This window comes from Arachis ipaensis, chromosome B09 (assembly GCF_000816755.2).
Source record: "Arachis ipaensis cultivar K30076 chromosome B09, Araip1.1, whole genome shotgun sequence".
Classification (NCBI taxonomy): Eukaryota; Viridiplantae; Streptophyta; class Magnoliopsida; order Fabales; family Fabaceae; genus Arachis; species Arachis ipaensis.
Genome location: NC_029793.2, coordinates 125,769,681 through 125,787,484, shown reverse-complemented (window position 1 = coordinate 125,787,484; position 17,804 = coordinate 125,769,681). Strand labels below are relative to the sequence as shown.

General features: G+C 32.2%; 2 long non-coding RNA genes across 2 annotated transcripts; both read left to right on the top strand.

Moving 5' to 3' along the window:
• Window positions 8,904-13,579, top strand: LOC110266189. Its single transcript, XR_002353194.1, has 3 exons — window positions 8,904-9,167; window positions 11,252-11,307; window positions 13,264-13,579. It is a non-coding gene; the product is annotated as an uncharacterized LOC110266189 (long non-coding RNA).
• Window positions 15,986-16,824, top strand: LOC107617269. The gene is made up of 2 exons (XR_001614885.2): window positions 15,986-16,108; window positions 16,611-16,824. It is a non-coding gene; the product is annotated as an uncharacterized LOC107617269 (long non-coding RNA).

Sequence of the window (17,804 nt, the reverse complement as noted above, 5' to 3'; positions counted from 1 at the left end):
CAAATTCATAATTAAGTAATACTTTTTTAAAGTAATTTTTTAAAGATTAAATTAGATTTTAAATTAATATAACATATCCTAATTTGATTAAAATTACTAAAGCCAAATACTTTCAAATTAAATTCAAACCCTAACTTTAATCAAATTAAACCATAACCCCTTAATCTAACCTAGCCACCGCCACTCCCTAACTCAGCTCCATCCCTTCAGAAATAGAAAAAAAGAAAGAAACGAAGGAAAGAAAGAGAGAAACGAGGAAGGGGAAATCGGAGAGGGAGGAAGAGACTGTCGGGGAGGAGCCGCTGCCGCACCACTGTCGCGCTGCTCAGGACCGTGTCCCGCTCGCTGCCGCGCCGTGCTCAGTGTTGTCATCGCCGTCCGCCGCTGCGCCACACCTCCCCATCGCAGCCGTGTCGTCGTCACGCACAAGAGGAGGAGAAGGGGGGCAACAGGGAGAAGAGGAAGGGATGGTGCCGTGATTGGGCTCGCCGCCGTTGCGTCGCGACAGCTTCCAGTTCCGTTGCTGCTGTTCGCGCTGTCATCTCCAGCTCGCGCCGTCGCCGTTTGCAAAGAGAGAGAGAGAGAGAGAGAGAGAGAGAAAGAGAGAGTGATGAGCGGATAATTTATACGCTTTTTGGAATTGTTTTTACATAGTTTTTAGTATGATTTAATTAGTTTTTAGTATATTTTTATTAGTTTTTAAATAAAAATCACATTTCTAAACTTTACTATGAGTTTGTGTGTTTTTCTGTGATTTCAGGTAATTTCTGGCTGAAATTTAGGGACCTGAGCAAAAATCTGATTCAATGGCTGAAAAAGGACTGCAGATGCTGTTGGATTCTAACCTCCCTGCACTCGAAATGGATTTTCTGGAGCTACAGGAGTCCAAATAGTGCGCTCTCAATTGCGTTGGAAAGTATACATCCAGGGATTTCCAGCAATATATAATAGTCCATACTTTGCTCAAAGATAAACGACGTAAACTGGCGTTCAACGCCAGTTCCATGTTGCATTCTGGCGTTAAACGCCAGAAACAGGTTACAAGTTGGAGTTAAACGCCCAAAATAGGCCCAAAACAGGCTACAACCTGGCGTTTAACTCCAGAAACAGCCTAGGCACGTGTAAAGCTCAAGTCTCAGCCCCAGCACACACCAAGTGGGTCCCCGAAAGTGGATTTCTGCACTATCTATCGTAGTTTACTCATTTTCTGTAAACCTAGTTTACTAGTTTAGTATTTAAACAACTTTAGAGATTTATTATGCATGTCATGATATTTTACACGTTTCATATTATAATTCTGACGGCATGAGTCTCTAAACCCCATAGTTGGGGGTGAGGAGCTCTGCTGTGTTTCGATGAATTAATGCAATTACTACTGTTTTTCATTCAATCACGCTTGTTTCTATTCTAAGATATTCACTCGCACTTCACTCTGATGAATGTGATGATCCGTGACACTCATTATCATTCTCACCTATGAACGCGTGCCTGACAACCACCTCCGTTCTATCTGCATTAGCTTGAGTGTGTATCTCTTAGCCTCTTGGTTCACGATCAGAGTCTTCGTGGTATAGGCTAGAATTATTGGCGGCCATTCCTGAGATTCGAAAAGTCTAAACCTTGTCTGTGGTATTCCGAGTAGGATCTGGGAAGGGATGACTATGACGAGCTTCAAACTCACGAGTGTTGGGCATAGTGACAGACGCAAAAGAATCAATAGATTCTATTCCAACATGAGTGAGAACCGACAGATGATTAGCCATGCGGTGACAGCGCATTTGGACCATTTTCACTGAGAGGATGGATGGTAGCCATTGACAACGGTGATCCACCAACATACAGCTTTCCATGGAAGGAGCCTTGCGTGCGTGAAGAAGAAGACAGTAGGAAAGCAGAGATTCGGAAGACAGAGCATCTCCAAATCCTCAATTTGTTCTCCATTACTGCATAACAATTATTATTTAATTTATGCTATTTACTCCTCATAAACCCAATCACTTTTATTACTAATTTCCTGACTAAGAATTACAAAATAACCATAGCTTGCTTCAAGCCAACAATCTCCGTGGGATCGACCCTTACTCACATAAGGTATTACTTGGACGACCCAGTGCACTTGCTGGTTAGTGGTACGAGTTGTGAAAAGTGTGATTCACAATTTGTGCACCAAGTTTTTGGCGCCGTTGCCGGGGATTGTTCGAGTTTGGACAACTGACGGTTTATTTTGTTGCTTAGATTAGGAAAAATTTATCTTTTTAGTTTAGAGTCACTAAAATTGCGTCTTCTATTATTGTTTTTGGTTGAATTTTTTTTAAATCCTTATTTTCTCTTTTTAAATTTTTCGAAAATTTTTATAAACTAATAATTGAGTTTTTCTGTTTGAGTTTTAGTTTCATATTTTAAGTTTGGTGTCAATTGCATGTTTTTACTTTCTTTTAAATTTTTGAATTTGTGTTCATTGTTCTTTCTTAATCTTCAAGTTGTTCTTGTTATTTTTCTTGTTTGATCTTTAGTTTTTCCTGTTCTGTGTGTTTTCTTGTTTTTCTTTTGTGTTTTCAAATTATCAGTATACAAAAAAAATATTTATACATTAAATACTTTTCTTTAAAACACTTTAAATTTATAGCTCAATTGGCTAGAGAGTTGTGCTTATGTTCTTGGTAATTGGGAATCCTCTTTTTAAAACTTTTTCAAAAATAATTTTTCTTTGATTAAATCTCATGTCAAACTTTTAAGTTTGGTGTTCTCTTGTTATTTTTCTTATTTATTTTCGAAAACTTATTTTTAGTTTTCTAAAAGTTTTAAGTTTGGTGTTCTTTTTATGTTCTTGTGACTCTTCAAGGTGTTCTTGAGGCTTCTTTGTGGTTTGATCTTAAAATCTTTAAGTTTGGTGTTCCTTGGTGTTTTCCCTCCAAAACTTTCAAAAAACAAGGAGCATTAGATCCAAAAATTTTAAGTCTTGTGTCATTTTATTGTTTTTCTCTTTCCCCCATTAAATTCAAAAATATCTTTGCTCTTTATTTTAAATTGAATTTTCGAGAATTACTTTTTAAAAATTCATATTTTTATTTTAAAAATCAAATCTTTTCAAAATTCAAAATCTTTTTCAAAAATCATATCCAAAGTTTTTCAAATCTTCTTAATTAAGCAATTATTTTCATTTTCAATTTTTTTTTTTGGTTTTCAAAATTTACATTTTAATTTCTAATTATTTTATTTTATTTTATCTTATTTTTTTATTTATCTTAATAATTTGGTTTGTTCTACTTAAACAAAATAAAAACAAAAATATATTTTCTTTGCAATTCATATCAATTCCATTCTATCCATTATGGACCTAAGTGGAAATGAACAGTCCAAAAGGACTCTGGGGTCATATGCTAATCCCACTACTACTGCATATGGGAGTAGTATCTGTATACCTCCCATCAAAGCAGACAGTTTTGAGCTAAATCCTCAGCTCATTGTCATGGTGCAGCAAAACTGCCAGTATTCTGGTCTTCCACAGGAAGAACCTACTGAGTTTCTGGCACAATTCTTGCAAATTGATAACACAGTACGTGACAAGGAGGTAGATCAGGATGTATACAAGCTGTTACTGTTTCTGTTTGCTGTAAAAGATCAAGCTAAAAGGTGGTTAAACAACCAACCCACAGCAAGCATAAAAACATGGAAACAGTTATCAGACAAATTCCTGAATCAATATTTCTCTCCAAAAATGATGACACAGCTAAGGCTGGACATCCAAGGCTTTAAACAAGAGGATGATGAATCCCTTTATAATACCTGGGAGAGGTACAGAGGGATGCTAAGGAAATGTCCCTCTGAAATGTTTTCAGAGTGGGTGCAATTAAACATCTTCTACTATGGGCTTACAGAAAGAGCTCAGATATCTCTAGACCACTCAGCTGGTGGATCTATACATATGAGAAAAACTATTGAAGAGGCTCAAGAGCTTATTGATATAGTTGCTAGAAATCAGCATCTGTACATAAGTAGTGGGTCCTCCGTAAAAGAAGAAGCCAAAGCAGTGTCCACTGAACTTGGTCCTCCAGAATAAGTTGCTGAACTCAATCAATAATTGTGTTTTCTAACAAAACAGCTAGCAGAATTCAAAGAGATGCTACAAGACACTAAAAATTCTAATAAAAATATGGAAGCACAATTGAATCAGACAAAACAGCAGTTATCAAAGCAGATAACAGAAGAGTGCCAGGCAGTTCAATTAAGAAGTGGGAAAACATTAAATACCTCACTTCAGAGCAGCAAAAAGTCAAGAAAAGAACAACTGACAGAAGATGAGCAAAATATTATCCAAAATGCCTCTGAGGACAGTAAGAGCCCAGAGAGGAATAACTCTGGCGTTCAAACGCCAGAAAAGAATGCAAAGTTGACGTTAAACGCCTAACCCACGCGCAATTCTGGCGTTCAAACGCCAGAAACAGGCAAGGAGCTGGCGTCAAACGCCCAATGGAAGCTCAGTTCTGGCGTTCAAACGCCAGTGAGGGATCAAACACACACAAGTGCTGATAGCAACCCCTCTAAAAAGGCTTTTCCAACCACCTCTGTAGGAAATAAACCTGCAGCAACTAAGGTTGAGGAATATAAAGCCAAGATGCCTTATCCTCAAAAACTCTGCCAAGAGGAGCAAGATAAGTAATTTTCCCGCTTTACAGACTATCTCAGGACTCTTGAAATAAAGATTCCGTTTGCAGAGGCACTTGAGCAAATACCCTCTTATGCCAAGTTCATGAAAGAGATCTTGAGTCATAAGAAGGATTGGAGAGAAACTGAAAGAGTTCTCCTCACTGAAGAATGCAGTGAAATGGAGGAGCACAAGAGTGCTACTCTCATTCTAGGAAGACCTTTCCTAGCAACTGGATGAACTCTCATTGATGTCTAAAAGGGGGAAGTAACCCTGAGAGTCAATGAGAATGAGTTTAAGTTAAATGCTGCCAAAGCCATGCAGCATCCAGACACACCAAAAGACTGCATGAAAGTCGATCTTATTGACTCTTTGGTAGAGGAGATCAATATGGTTGAGAGTCTCGAATCAGAGCTGGAAGACATCTTTAAAGATGTTCAGCCTGATCTGGAGGATTCAGAGGAATTGAAAGAGCCTCTAAAACTTCCTCAGGAAGAGGAAAAACCTCCTAAATCTGAGCTCAAATCATTACCACCATCCCTGAAATATGCATTTCTGGGAGAAGATGACACTCTTCCGGTGATTATAAGCTCTGCTTTAAGTCCACTGGAAGAGGAAGCACTACTTCAAGTGCTAAGGACACACAAGACAGCTCTTGGGTGGTCCATAAGTGATCTTAAGGGCATCAGCCCAGCAAGATGCATGTACAAGATCCTATTGGAGGACAATGCTAAGCCAGTAGTTCAACCACAGAGGCGGCTAAATCCAGCCATGAAGGAAGCAGTGCAGAAAGAGGTCACCAAGTTACTGGAAGCTGGGATTATTTATCCTATTTCCGATAGCCCCTGGGTGAGTCCTGTCAAAGTTGTTCCCAAGAAGGGAGGCATGACAGTGATTCATAATAAAAAAAAATGAACTGGTTCCTACAAGAACAGTTACTGGGTGGCGTATGTGTATTGACTACAGAAGGCTCAATACAGCCACCAGGAAGGATCACTTTCCTTTACTATTCATAGACCAGATGCTAGAGAGACTAGTAGGTCATGAATATTACTGCTTTTTGAATGGCTATTCAGGCTACAACCAAATTGCAGTAGATCCTCAGGACCAAGAGAAAACAGCATTCACATGTCCTTCTGGAGTGTTTGCCTACAGAAGGATGCCTTTTGGTCTGTGCAATGCACCTGCAACCTTTCAGAGGTGCATGCTCTCTATCTTCTCTGATATGATAGAGAAATTCTTGGAAGTCTTCATGGATGACTTCAGTATTTAGAGACTCATTCAGCTCCTGCCTTAACCATTTAGCACTTGTTCTGAAAAGATGCCAAGAGACTAACCTAGTTTTAAACTGGAAAAAATGTCACTTTATGGTGACTGAAGGGATTGTCCTTGGGCATAAAATTTCAAACAAGGGAATAGAGGTGGATCAAGCTAAAGTTGAAGTAATTGAAAAATTACCACCACCTGCCAATGTTAAGGCAATCAGAAGCTTTCTGGGGCATGCAGGATTCTACAGGAGATTTATAAAGGATTTTTCAAAAATTGCAAAACCTCTAAGCAACCTGCTAGCTACTGACACGCCATTTGTGTTTGACACATAGTGTCTGTAGGCGTTTGAAACTCTGAAAGCTAAGCTAGTCACAGCACCAGTTATTTTTGCACCAGACTGGACATTACCATTCGAACTAATGTGTGATGCCAGTGACCATGCCATTGGTGCAGTATTGGGACAGAGGCATGAAAAGCTTCTGCATGTCATTTATTATGCTAGCCATGTTTTAAATGATGCCCAGAAAAATTACACAACCACAGAAAAAGAATTGCTTGCAGTGGTTTATGCCATTGACAAGTTTAGATCATACTTAGTAGGATCAAAAGTGATTGTGTACACTGACCATGCTGCTCTTAAATATCTACTTACAAATCAGGATTCAAAACCCAGGCTCATAAGATAGGTGTTGCTTTTGCAAGAGTTTGATATAGAAATAAGAGACAGAAAAGGGACAAAAAACTAAGTGGCTGATCATCTGTCCCGAATAGAACCATTTTCACTGAGAGGATGGATGGTAGCCATTGACAACGGTGATCCACCAACATACAGCTTTCCATGGAAGGAGCCTTGCATGCGTGAAAAAGAAGACAGTAGGAAAGCAGAGATTCGGAAGAAAGAGCATCTCCAAATCCTCAATTTGTTCTCCATTACTGCATAACAAGTATTATTTAATTTATGCTATTTACTCCTCATAAACCCAATTACTTTTATTACTAATTTCCTGACTAAGAATTACAAAATAACCATAGCTTGCTTCAAGCCAACAATCTCCGTGGGATCGACCCTTACTCACGTAAGGTATTACTTGGACGACCCAGTGCACTTGCTGGTTAGTGGTACGAGTTGTGAAAAGTGTGATTCACAATTCGTGCACCAGAGAGCTCGGGAGCAGAAGAGAGAGAAGGGAGACCCATGCTCAGCCACCGCCGCGCCTCTGCCACCGAGAAACACCGTTGCCGCCACTAAGATCCACCATCGATAAGGATTTATGAGTTTGGTTTACCTTCGTTTGAGATTTTAGAAACCTTACTGTATTTGCATGTTGGTTTCAGTCACCGTCGAGCAGAGCCGCCATGTTGAACCATCGCCATTGCCGAAGCTCTTGTCGCTGTCAGAAGCTGCTTTGCCGCCGTTTGGGTCACTGGGAATGTGGCCGTGATCACCGAAACCACCATCGAAATTATCGCTATTCAGTATAGTTGTTCTTCCTTGTCTGGGTAAGCATCTTGTTCCAGAACCTTTGAAATTGGTATTTTCTATTTTACGTTGTTAAGGATCTGAGGTTTTGGTGTCATAGGATCGAGTTCTGGGTCTTGCATGCTGAGTTCTGTGACTATGGCATACGACATCTGGTGCGGAATTTTCTAACCAAAAACTAACCGGCAAGTGCACCGGGTCGTACCAAGTAATACCTCAGGTGAGTGAGGGTCGATCCCACGATGATTGATGGATCAAGCAACAATGATTGATTGATTGGCTTAGTTAGACAAACAGAAAAGAGTGTTTGAATATTCAAGGAGCATTAAACAATCATACAGAAATTAAAATAGTAAAGTAAATGAGTTGGGAATAAAATATGGAGAAGATAGTTAAGGCTTCAGAGTTATCTATTTTTTCGGATTAACTTTTCTTACTAACTATTTTAATTGTGTAGGATTTAATTTATGGCAAACTGTATATGACTAGACCCTAATTCCTTAGACCTTTCTAGTCTCCTCTAAAATTCATTAACTGTCGATTCCTTAGTCAATTAATTCCAATTAGAAGCTGCATGATCAAATTCCAGTTTATATGCCACAGAAACTCTAATTACCCAAAAATAAAAGGATTATATGTCATGTATCCCGTTAAATCCAGATAATTAAAATTTAGGAGAATATGTTTTCAAGTTGTTGTTCAAGTAAAGAGCTTTTCCAAGTTATACAAGAACTCAAGTAGAAAGAGGGTCATACTTTCGTTCCACCCAAATTCATAAGATAAAGAGCGAAAACAATTCTTAAATTGTAAATCCATACATGAATTAAAATAGAAAAAGCAATAAAATCAATCCATACAAATAGACAGAGCTCCTAACCTTAACAATAGAGGATTAGTTCCTCATGGTTCAGAGTAAGAAACTAGGATTGTAAATTGGAATGGAATAATGTTGTGTTGGAATCCCTTTTATATCTAATATAATCCTAATAATTTAAAATCTATTATCTAAAACTAAAATCATATCTTTTCCTAAAAATAATATTTAAATTTAAATTTGAATTAATTAACAAGTCTTCAGTTGATGGGTGGGGACTACTTGTTTTGTTCATTCTGCAGCTTCTAATATGTGTTTTCTGGGCTGGAAACTGGGTCAAAACAGCTCAGAAATCGCCCCCACCATTTTTCTGTGTTTTTTGCACGTGGCGCATGTCACGCGTATGCGTCAGTCACGCGTACGCGTCGATGGTCTTTTTCGCGAGTCACATGGAAGCGTCGGTCACGCGTACGCGTCAGTCACGCATGCGCGTCGCTCCTCGCTGCCATCTCCTTTGATTCTTGTGCTGCAAAAACTCCATCAAATTCCGCCAAATGCTACCTAAAATAAACAAAATTACAAAAGACTCAAAGTAGCATCCATATTGGCTAAAAGATAAATAATTCTTTATTAAACTCAATAAATTAGATACAAATTCACTAGGAAAAGATAGGAAAGGTGCTCATGCATCAACATCAAGCTGCTGCGTTGTCACCGGAGCTGCCACTGCTCTGTTCTCTTGCTTATTTGTAAGTACAGTAAGCTGTTCTTCGTCCCGAACCTCTATAGTTGCTATTCTGTTATATGTTTCTAAGGTTCTTGCAACATTAATGCTTTAGGTTTGAGTTTGGTTCTTACGTGCCGTGATTAAAGTTGTTGTGGTTGCGGCTGTCGCGGATTGCGCACTAAGAGGGAAGGTTTCCTTGAAGCATTTGGTTTTTGGGTCTCAGCTTGTTGAGGTAGGGGTTTTCTTAAAATTTGTTCTATCTTATAGAGTTATTATAAATAGATATTAATTTGAGAAACATATGTCTGTGATTATGATTGTCCTATGAATGTGGTTGTTTGCTGGACTGAATGACTGATTGCTTGATTGCTTGAGTGTTGTATGATTGTTGAAAGAAAATTAGTTTGAAAAGTTATTTAGTTGATTATTATGAAAAGTGGTTTTCCTTGGTTTTGAAGTTAATTTGATAATATAAATGAATCGGCTTCGAAAATGATTTGAGGTATGAAAATGAATTAATTTTGGAAGCAGTTTAATTTTGAATTAGTTTAATTTTATAAATGATTCAATATTTGAGCTGGTTTAATTTTGAAAAAGATTTATTATTGAAAATGGTTGGATTTGAAAATAACTAGATGTTAGAACTGGTTGAATTTTTGAAAAATGATTGAGATTTGGAAATGGTTGAGAAAGGGTTTGAGGAATGTTTGGATGGTATTTCGGAGATGCTGTCGAAATTTTATAAAATGGAAGTTTCGTTTGAAGTAATTATTTGAAAAGATTTGGTTTTAAACATTATATGTTTTAAGATTGATTTACTTAGAAAAGAAATAATTATATTTTGAATTGGGATTGTTGATGAACGGAATAGAAAGAAGGATGATGAGAATTGACTTTGAAATATGATTTTTGAATGAATTTGGAAATGAGATATGGATTGGCGAATGATGATGATATTGAGAATGACTTAGATATTGATGAATGTTGAATGAATTATTCATATGGCTTATGAATTTGAATTATCTGAGACACAAGTTTCCCTGGGTAGACGTAGTGGCTTGCCACCACTTGCTCTAGGTTGTGACTCGATACTCTGTTGATCCTACGACGTAAGGGTGACCGGGCACTTATAAATTCCCGGGAATGGTACCCCCATTGAGTGATTTGATATATATATATATATATGAGAAAAATCTATGCATAGACTCATGAGGATGCGCGTCGGGGGATAGTCCAATCGTTTAACAAACCGGATTTGTCGGGTTGGCTGTATAACCGACAATGAGCTCATTAGCCATAGGACAGGCATGCATCATATGCATTTGTATGCTTTGCTTGGGTTTTGCATTTGTTTTGGTTTGCCTAATTGCTAAACTGTTATTAGCTGCTACCTGAGCTATTTGTTGTAACTGCTACCTAAACATGTGCTTTCCTTATCTGTTTTGCATGTGTTTGTCCTGGTGTGCTACTTTAGAGATTGAGCTTTGATGCTGAAGTGATGATTGTGTTGATTGATTGCGTAGTTGGTTTCTAATTAAGATTTTCTTATAAGAAAAGAAAGGTTTTGGATTTCTGGATATTTAAATATTGATTTTCAAAAAGGATATTTGGATGACTAGTTATTGGTTTTTAAAAGATTCAAAGGACAAATAATAATCACTGAGCTTAAAAATGGATTTCTCTTTAAATATCTTATTATGAAAATTCTGAAACTCTGTGGTGAGACCGTGTGGTTAGGTTTTTACCCCCTACAGCTTTACCTTTTCAGGATACAGCGACGAAACTTCAGAAGAGTTATATTTATTTTCTATTTATTCGACGTTAATTTGTATTACCTCAATTTTTATTTTTCCCTTGCCTTTATTTCTAGCAATTTTTGTAAGAGGGATAGGAGTTGTATGGTTTGTATGTATATAATATGTATAAGTTACTTGAGTAAGAAGTTTTGTGTATACGCTTGTTTTGTTTTATTTAAAAAGTATTCTTTTTCCGGTTTTCAAAAAGAACAGTGATATGATTTCGAGTCAAAGGCTCCTATTTTAATTATTAAGTATATGGAGTCGTCGTAATACTTCTTGCTATCAGAGTAGCGCAGCCAGAATCGTGACATTCTGATAGTGAGGGTGTTATATCTGCCCAGAAATTTTCGAATTAGAACACATAATGAAATTGAATTTTCACAATTTAAGTTTAGTTTTGGTAAATTTGTGTCAAACTCGGACGTACAATTTCAAAGATTTGTAATATATTCAAATTTTTTTATTTTAAACTTTTTGTAATTAAAATAATTTTATAATATATTGTGATTTTTTTCAGAAATTATCGGCCTTTTTTTGCATCAATGTAATGCCATTTTATTGAGGAGAATAAAGGTCAGTTTAGTTTCTCGGTGCATTGCATGGATAGCGGATAATGAAGCTTACATAACAAGGCGATGGTCTGAATTTGCACGAATTCTAAATATTCGAACTTATAATGCTGTTTCAGTTGGTTGTCGTTACAAGAATGACTCTAATCTATACGTGTCTAAAAATTAGAATAGATTAAATATTATTTAAGTAATTTAATTCTAATATTAGTATTTAATTAATTTAGTTTTAAATTAATTTAAATCTAAATTGTTGCCTCAATTTATATATTACGACTATTCTTCTTTAATATATTATTTTTAAATTTTTGAATATGAGTAAACAAATAATAAAATAATTAAATTAGGTACGAATAAAATAATTGATCTTAATTTTCTTTCCTTCCTTTCTTTTCTTTTGTTAGAAAGTGTTCTTACCTTAAAAGTTAAAACCATCATTATCTACTTAATATATTAAAATTGAATTTTTTTCCAACTAATGAAAATGAGGTGTCAATTTTTCATGAATTCATTTTTCCTTTAAAATGAAACTACTATTTTCTCTTCTAAATTTAGTTTAGAAAAATATCTTTATTATAATTATATAAAATCAATATTTAATACATTATTAAACTAATTACCAATCGAAAATATTTTTAATCATTTTAATTATATTGATACAATTCTAATTCTTGTTCATTATACAATCATTTTATTAATGGCAAGTTGTTACCTTAATGGTGACCCATTTATATTGATAATAATAATAATAATAATAATAATAATAATAATAATAGATATCAATAATTAAATACTAAAATAATTTTCTACTTAACTTCAATTACTTAACAAATTTAATTTTAGTTGCTATGTTTTATTTTCTACATAATTATATAGATTGTCAATTATTATACATCAAATTAACATTTAATACATAATTATGTTAATTGTCAATAATTTTTTTATAATTATACATTAAATTAGCATTTAATACATAATTATATTAATTGTCAATAATTTTAATTTTCAATCATTGTAATATAATTTTAAATTAATCGTAATTTTTGCCAAGTTGATATTGATATCTATGTTAAAAAATTAAAACAAAAATCTATGATTCTAATCAGATAAAAATGGATATCATATGATAATGGTTTATTCAATCACGGTAAATATATGATGTATAACGTAAATAATAAAAAATTAACTTAATACTAACTAATTTATATAATTATTTTTGTTCTAATTAATAAAGGCTATATATAGTGTTTTTTGTGATTCGTGAGTCTAGATATGAGAGTCAGTTCATTTTTTAATTTATTATTCTTTTTTTACTACTTCATAGAATAAGAATGTATTTTTCGATTTTCATCGGAGTTGATATTTTTAAGGTACAATTTATAATTTTTTATAGTATTTTTTATATACTCATTCTATTATATTATTCTTTTGATAATTTAATGATTGTTCTTACTTCAACTTATTCTTTTCATCTAATGTTTCAGTGCGATTATCTTTTACCGCAATTGTTTACAATGCACCATATCTATCAAATACCATCTCAAGTTGTATTCACTAATTTGAGTTCTAATTACATGGATGTAAGCATCCAACGAAGGGTAGTAAATTCTATTTTATCGAAAGATGGTTGGATCTACTCACATATTATGACCAACCTAATGGAATATGGTTAAAGTTAGTTTTCTTGGAAGGAGCTCGATTTTTTATTGAGAAATTGTTTCTACGGAGCTTTGTAGGCCAAATTCAAGTTCTATCCCCTCCATGCTTTTTACGCCTGCCCGAAAATCCTCGAAGTGGAGTACATAATGGGATTGAATTTCCTCAATTTAAGTTCAGTTTTGGTAAATAGTGTCAAATTCGGAGATGCAATTTCGACGATTGTTAATATATTCAAATTTTTTTATTTTAAATTTTTTGTAATTAAAATAATTTTATAACATATTGTGGTTTTTTTTACCAGGAATTACCGGTCTTCTTTTGCATCAATGCAATACCATTGAGGGAAATAAAGGTCAGTTTAGTTTCTCGGTGTGGCAATTCTATACCTTGTCGCATTACATGGATAGCGGATGATGAAGGTTATTTAACAAGGAGATGGTCTGAATTTGCACAAATTCTAAATGTTTCAAACTTATGATGTTGTTTCAGTTGGTTGTCGTTATGAGAATAACTCTAATCTATATGTGTCTAAGGACTAGAATAGATTAAATATTATTTAAGTAATTTAGTTCTAATATTAGTATTTGATTAAATTAGTTTTAGAGAAATTTAAATTGTTGCCTCAATTTATATATTACGATTATTCTTCTTTAATATGTTATTTTTTAAATTTTTTAATATAATTTTTTTCTAATTTTTAAGGTTTTTTTCTTTCTTGGATATATGTATCACCTTTTTTTTTTGTATTTTAGATTACTAATGCAATTATTAAGAGAAGTATAATTCATCAATAGATTAGAGTAATTAAAAGTTTAATTATATTGTGTGGACACAAGATTGATTAATTAAAATTAAAGCGGGATAAAAGAAAGAGTCATAATATGTAATTTTACTTTTGTTGCTAACATATGAAGATACATGAAAGAAAAGAAAAATTAAAACATCACTATTTAAAGAAAAATTCTTAATCATGGGTATGAATGGGGATTGAAAAATATACATGGATATAAAAAATAAAAAATTATTGCACGATTGTAGAATAAAAATTAATATATCTGGTTTAAATATTTTTATGTATAATTAATGTATATGTATGCATAAATAAAAAAATATTTAGAATTATTTAACATATATACGTATACATAAATAAATTATAATAAAAAAATTAAAAAATAATTAACATATGTGATAATTATAAGTTTGAAAAATGAAGGCAAAAATTATAAGGTTATAGAAAGTTCTATTTAAATTTGACAAGAACAAGACGACTTACATAGAAATGGTTCTAATGGATGATAAGGTTAGTTAATTATTTTTCATGATTCTTTCAAGTGATGCTAGGTCCAATTTATAAATTTTTTCAATAGTTTTATAAGTGTTAGTAACTTTTATATTTAATTTGTTTTATAGTGTGATAAAATTCATTGTTCAATCAAGAGTTATTTGGCAGAGATGTTTGTGAATGAACTGATCGAGGAAAAATTCTATGTCTTCTCAAATTTTGTTATTGAGGAATCAAGCAGAATTTATCTTTCAATTGGATACGTGTGTAAAATAACTTTTAAGAATGAGTCACATATAGTAAATATAGTCGATGATCGTAAAATTTCTGACAATCATTTCAATTTTCTTGCTCATGCTGATATATTGAAACAAACAAATGAATAGTCTAACTTATTTAGTACGTAGTTAATTTATATTAACCCACACAAAATTATTTTTTTATTTTAATTTTTGCCATACATTATATAATAGCATCATTTTATCAATAACATAAATTTTAACATTTAATTTATGCAAATATTTAAAATTTTATTGTGATTTTTTTAAAGGTATATCCTTTTATTAATATATTGTTAGTTTTATCATTTAGTATAAAATAAATTGATAAAAACTCTTTAATTTATAAGTAATTTATTATATTATTCATTTATTTGTCCTTAATTTGATACTTTTAATTCAGTTTTTTTAATTAGATGTTATTGGACTCTTGATCGAAAAAGAAGAACTTATATCATGGTAAAAAAAAGGGAGAAGTGACAATTACATTGTGGTTGATCTTCATGATTTGCAGTATGTGAAATTTTAATATTTCACAAGAAGATTTTATTTTGTAACAATTATTTATTCATATGCAAAATTTTTTATCTTTTTCATGATATATCACTACTTATTTCTCTTAATTTTCGCTTTTATTTAAAAATTGAGGAAAAAATAAGGTACACTGTGAGATCAATTTGCAACCCAATTATTCAATTATCTACGTGATCACCAAGAAACCGAACACATACTCATTCTCCAATTTGCAAAACTTAACAAATACATTGGTAAGTATATTGGTTTAACTTTTTATTTAATATATTTGTTTATGTTATATCTGTAATCATATTATATCTATTTTTACGTATATATCTTTTTAAAAAATACTCTTAGTATTAGCACATGGTGTATTAAATAAATATTTTAAAATTAATTGTAACATATGATAAAAATAAAAATTAAATTAAATAGATATTACAAATATAAATACAGGCATAACCCATTTAACACAGTTTCAAACACAATTACAGCAAAGAACTCACTAACCTATCCATTTAACTACGTCACCTATTTTCATAAATTTACTTAGTAATTTCCCTCTTTTTCTGACTAGATCATGAAATTCATCATAATTAAGGTCTGACTGCCACTTGTTACAACTAAATCTCCAAACAACTCTAAATTCAAATAAGTGAACAAACTTAATGGCCATTCAATGACATAAAGAATAAACCTGTCACGCCGTCACGTACTTGTCATTAGAGTAGATTAATAAAAATGATTAATAACTATATTAGAGTTAATACACTTAGTACCGGATTAAGAAAAAACAAACAACACATGACATATTATTTTTTATTAATCAAATAATTATAATTTAAATTAATTTTAATAAAATAATTTAAAATTATAATTTTAATTTTATCACGTATATAATATTATTAGTTTATTATTATTGATCTTGCATTGTCTAGGAGTTACCAACTATAAAAGCGTTTGACAAGGGAACAAAGGTCATCATATCATTAAAATGGAGAATACTTCAAGAAACTCTGCCGCTACACTCGCCCTCTTCTTCATGGCTTTTCTTATAATCTCATCTTCAGGTTACAAAACCATGCTTTTATTAATTTGTATCAAAGTGATAATTTTACATATTAGGTTAAAGTATATTTTTTATTTGATTAAATGATTAAATTAATCTCTAAAAAATTATTTATTTTTTAAATTGATCTTTAAAATTTTTTTTAATAAAATTCGTCCTTTAAAAAGTTTAAATTAGTTATTTTTAATTGACTATTAATATGATTAGTTTATGAAATTAGATCAAACCAATCCTAAATTGAGAGATTCTAATGCTTCAAGTTCTCTTCTCAATTAGGTTTTGATTTGATATAATTTCATAAACTTATTAAGTTATTATGTTAATAATTAATTAAGACTCCTAAGTGTATACCGGGGTGTCACTTAACGAGTTATATTAACAAATTTTGACACTATCAACAAAAAAAGTGACGAAAAGACTAACATAACTAATTTAGTATCTTTAAAGAATGAATTTGATTAAAAAAATCTTTTAGGAACTAATTTAAAGAAAAATGCATGCAGATATGTGCAGGATGTGTGATGCAAGAAACGTTGTGCGATTACCTTGTCGTGATGACTCATATTGTAGACATGATTTTGCAACTCGTAAATGTAAATGCGTGAATACTTATTGTCAGCATCCACCAAATTGTGGTTGATTATATAATCAACTCAATGTCATGCACTAATTCGTACAAAAATAAAGTTATAATAATAATAATAATAATAAATAAATGGTCGAGTATGTATCTCATTGCATTGCTGCATATATACTTGATCGACTTTTAGAATTTTATTTGGGGCAAAATTTTCTTTCAATCTTATTTAGTTTAAACTTAACGCAGCTCATATGGCAGAATTTTTTCTATTTTTAATTCCTTAAATAAAAATGGTATAGTAATATATATACATGGGCAGAACTAGATTAAATTTCAGACAGTAAGTATGCACAAAAAATTGAAGGTGTATTGGTCGCTTCTGTTATATGAGGCTCTGCTTCAGATAATATAATAAATATCCTGTTAAGTTACGTTATACATATAATTAGTTAAGAATTAGTCATGCTAATCAGTCATCTACGCACACAGATCAGAGTACATTTGAATTGAAAAATCTTGTTCGACAATATTATAATTTTCTTTTAATGTGCATTCATACATTAAAATTAAATCCAAAATATAAACAAAGTTTTTTTATCTATTAATCTGCCCTTTAATTTTATTTATTAAATATGGAAAATATTATTAATAATTACGTTACTAATCAAGATGGTTAGTATGTTTATATACTCTAACTAAAAAGTATTGGATTTAAATTTTTGCAATAGCAAAATAATATATTAATGAATTATATATGATAAATATTATTATAAGGGTAAACTAATACTAAAAGCCTAAAAGGCTAAAACCTTACTTATTCCCATCATTTATTGTTATAGATTTGACCATATAATAAATAACTTTTTTGATGCTATTTAATTGAATCTAAACATAAAACTAATTTAGGTTAGTTAAATAATCCGTTCATTTGTCTATTTAAGTAAATGTTGGGAGTTCGAATTATGTCGAATGACAAATCTTTAAATAAAATTCAGATCCGTGACAAATTAATCTTTAATCTACTGTCAGGCTGAAAAATATCGTGGACAATCAAAAAATATAAACTGAAATTGTTTTTATCCAATTTTTTTGTGACTGTTTTTATCCAATATCCAAT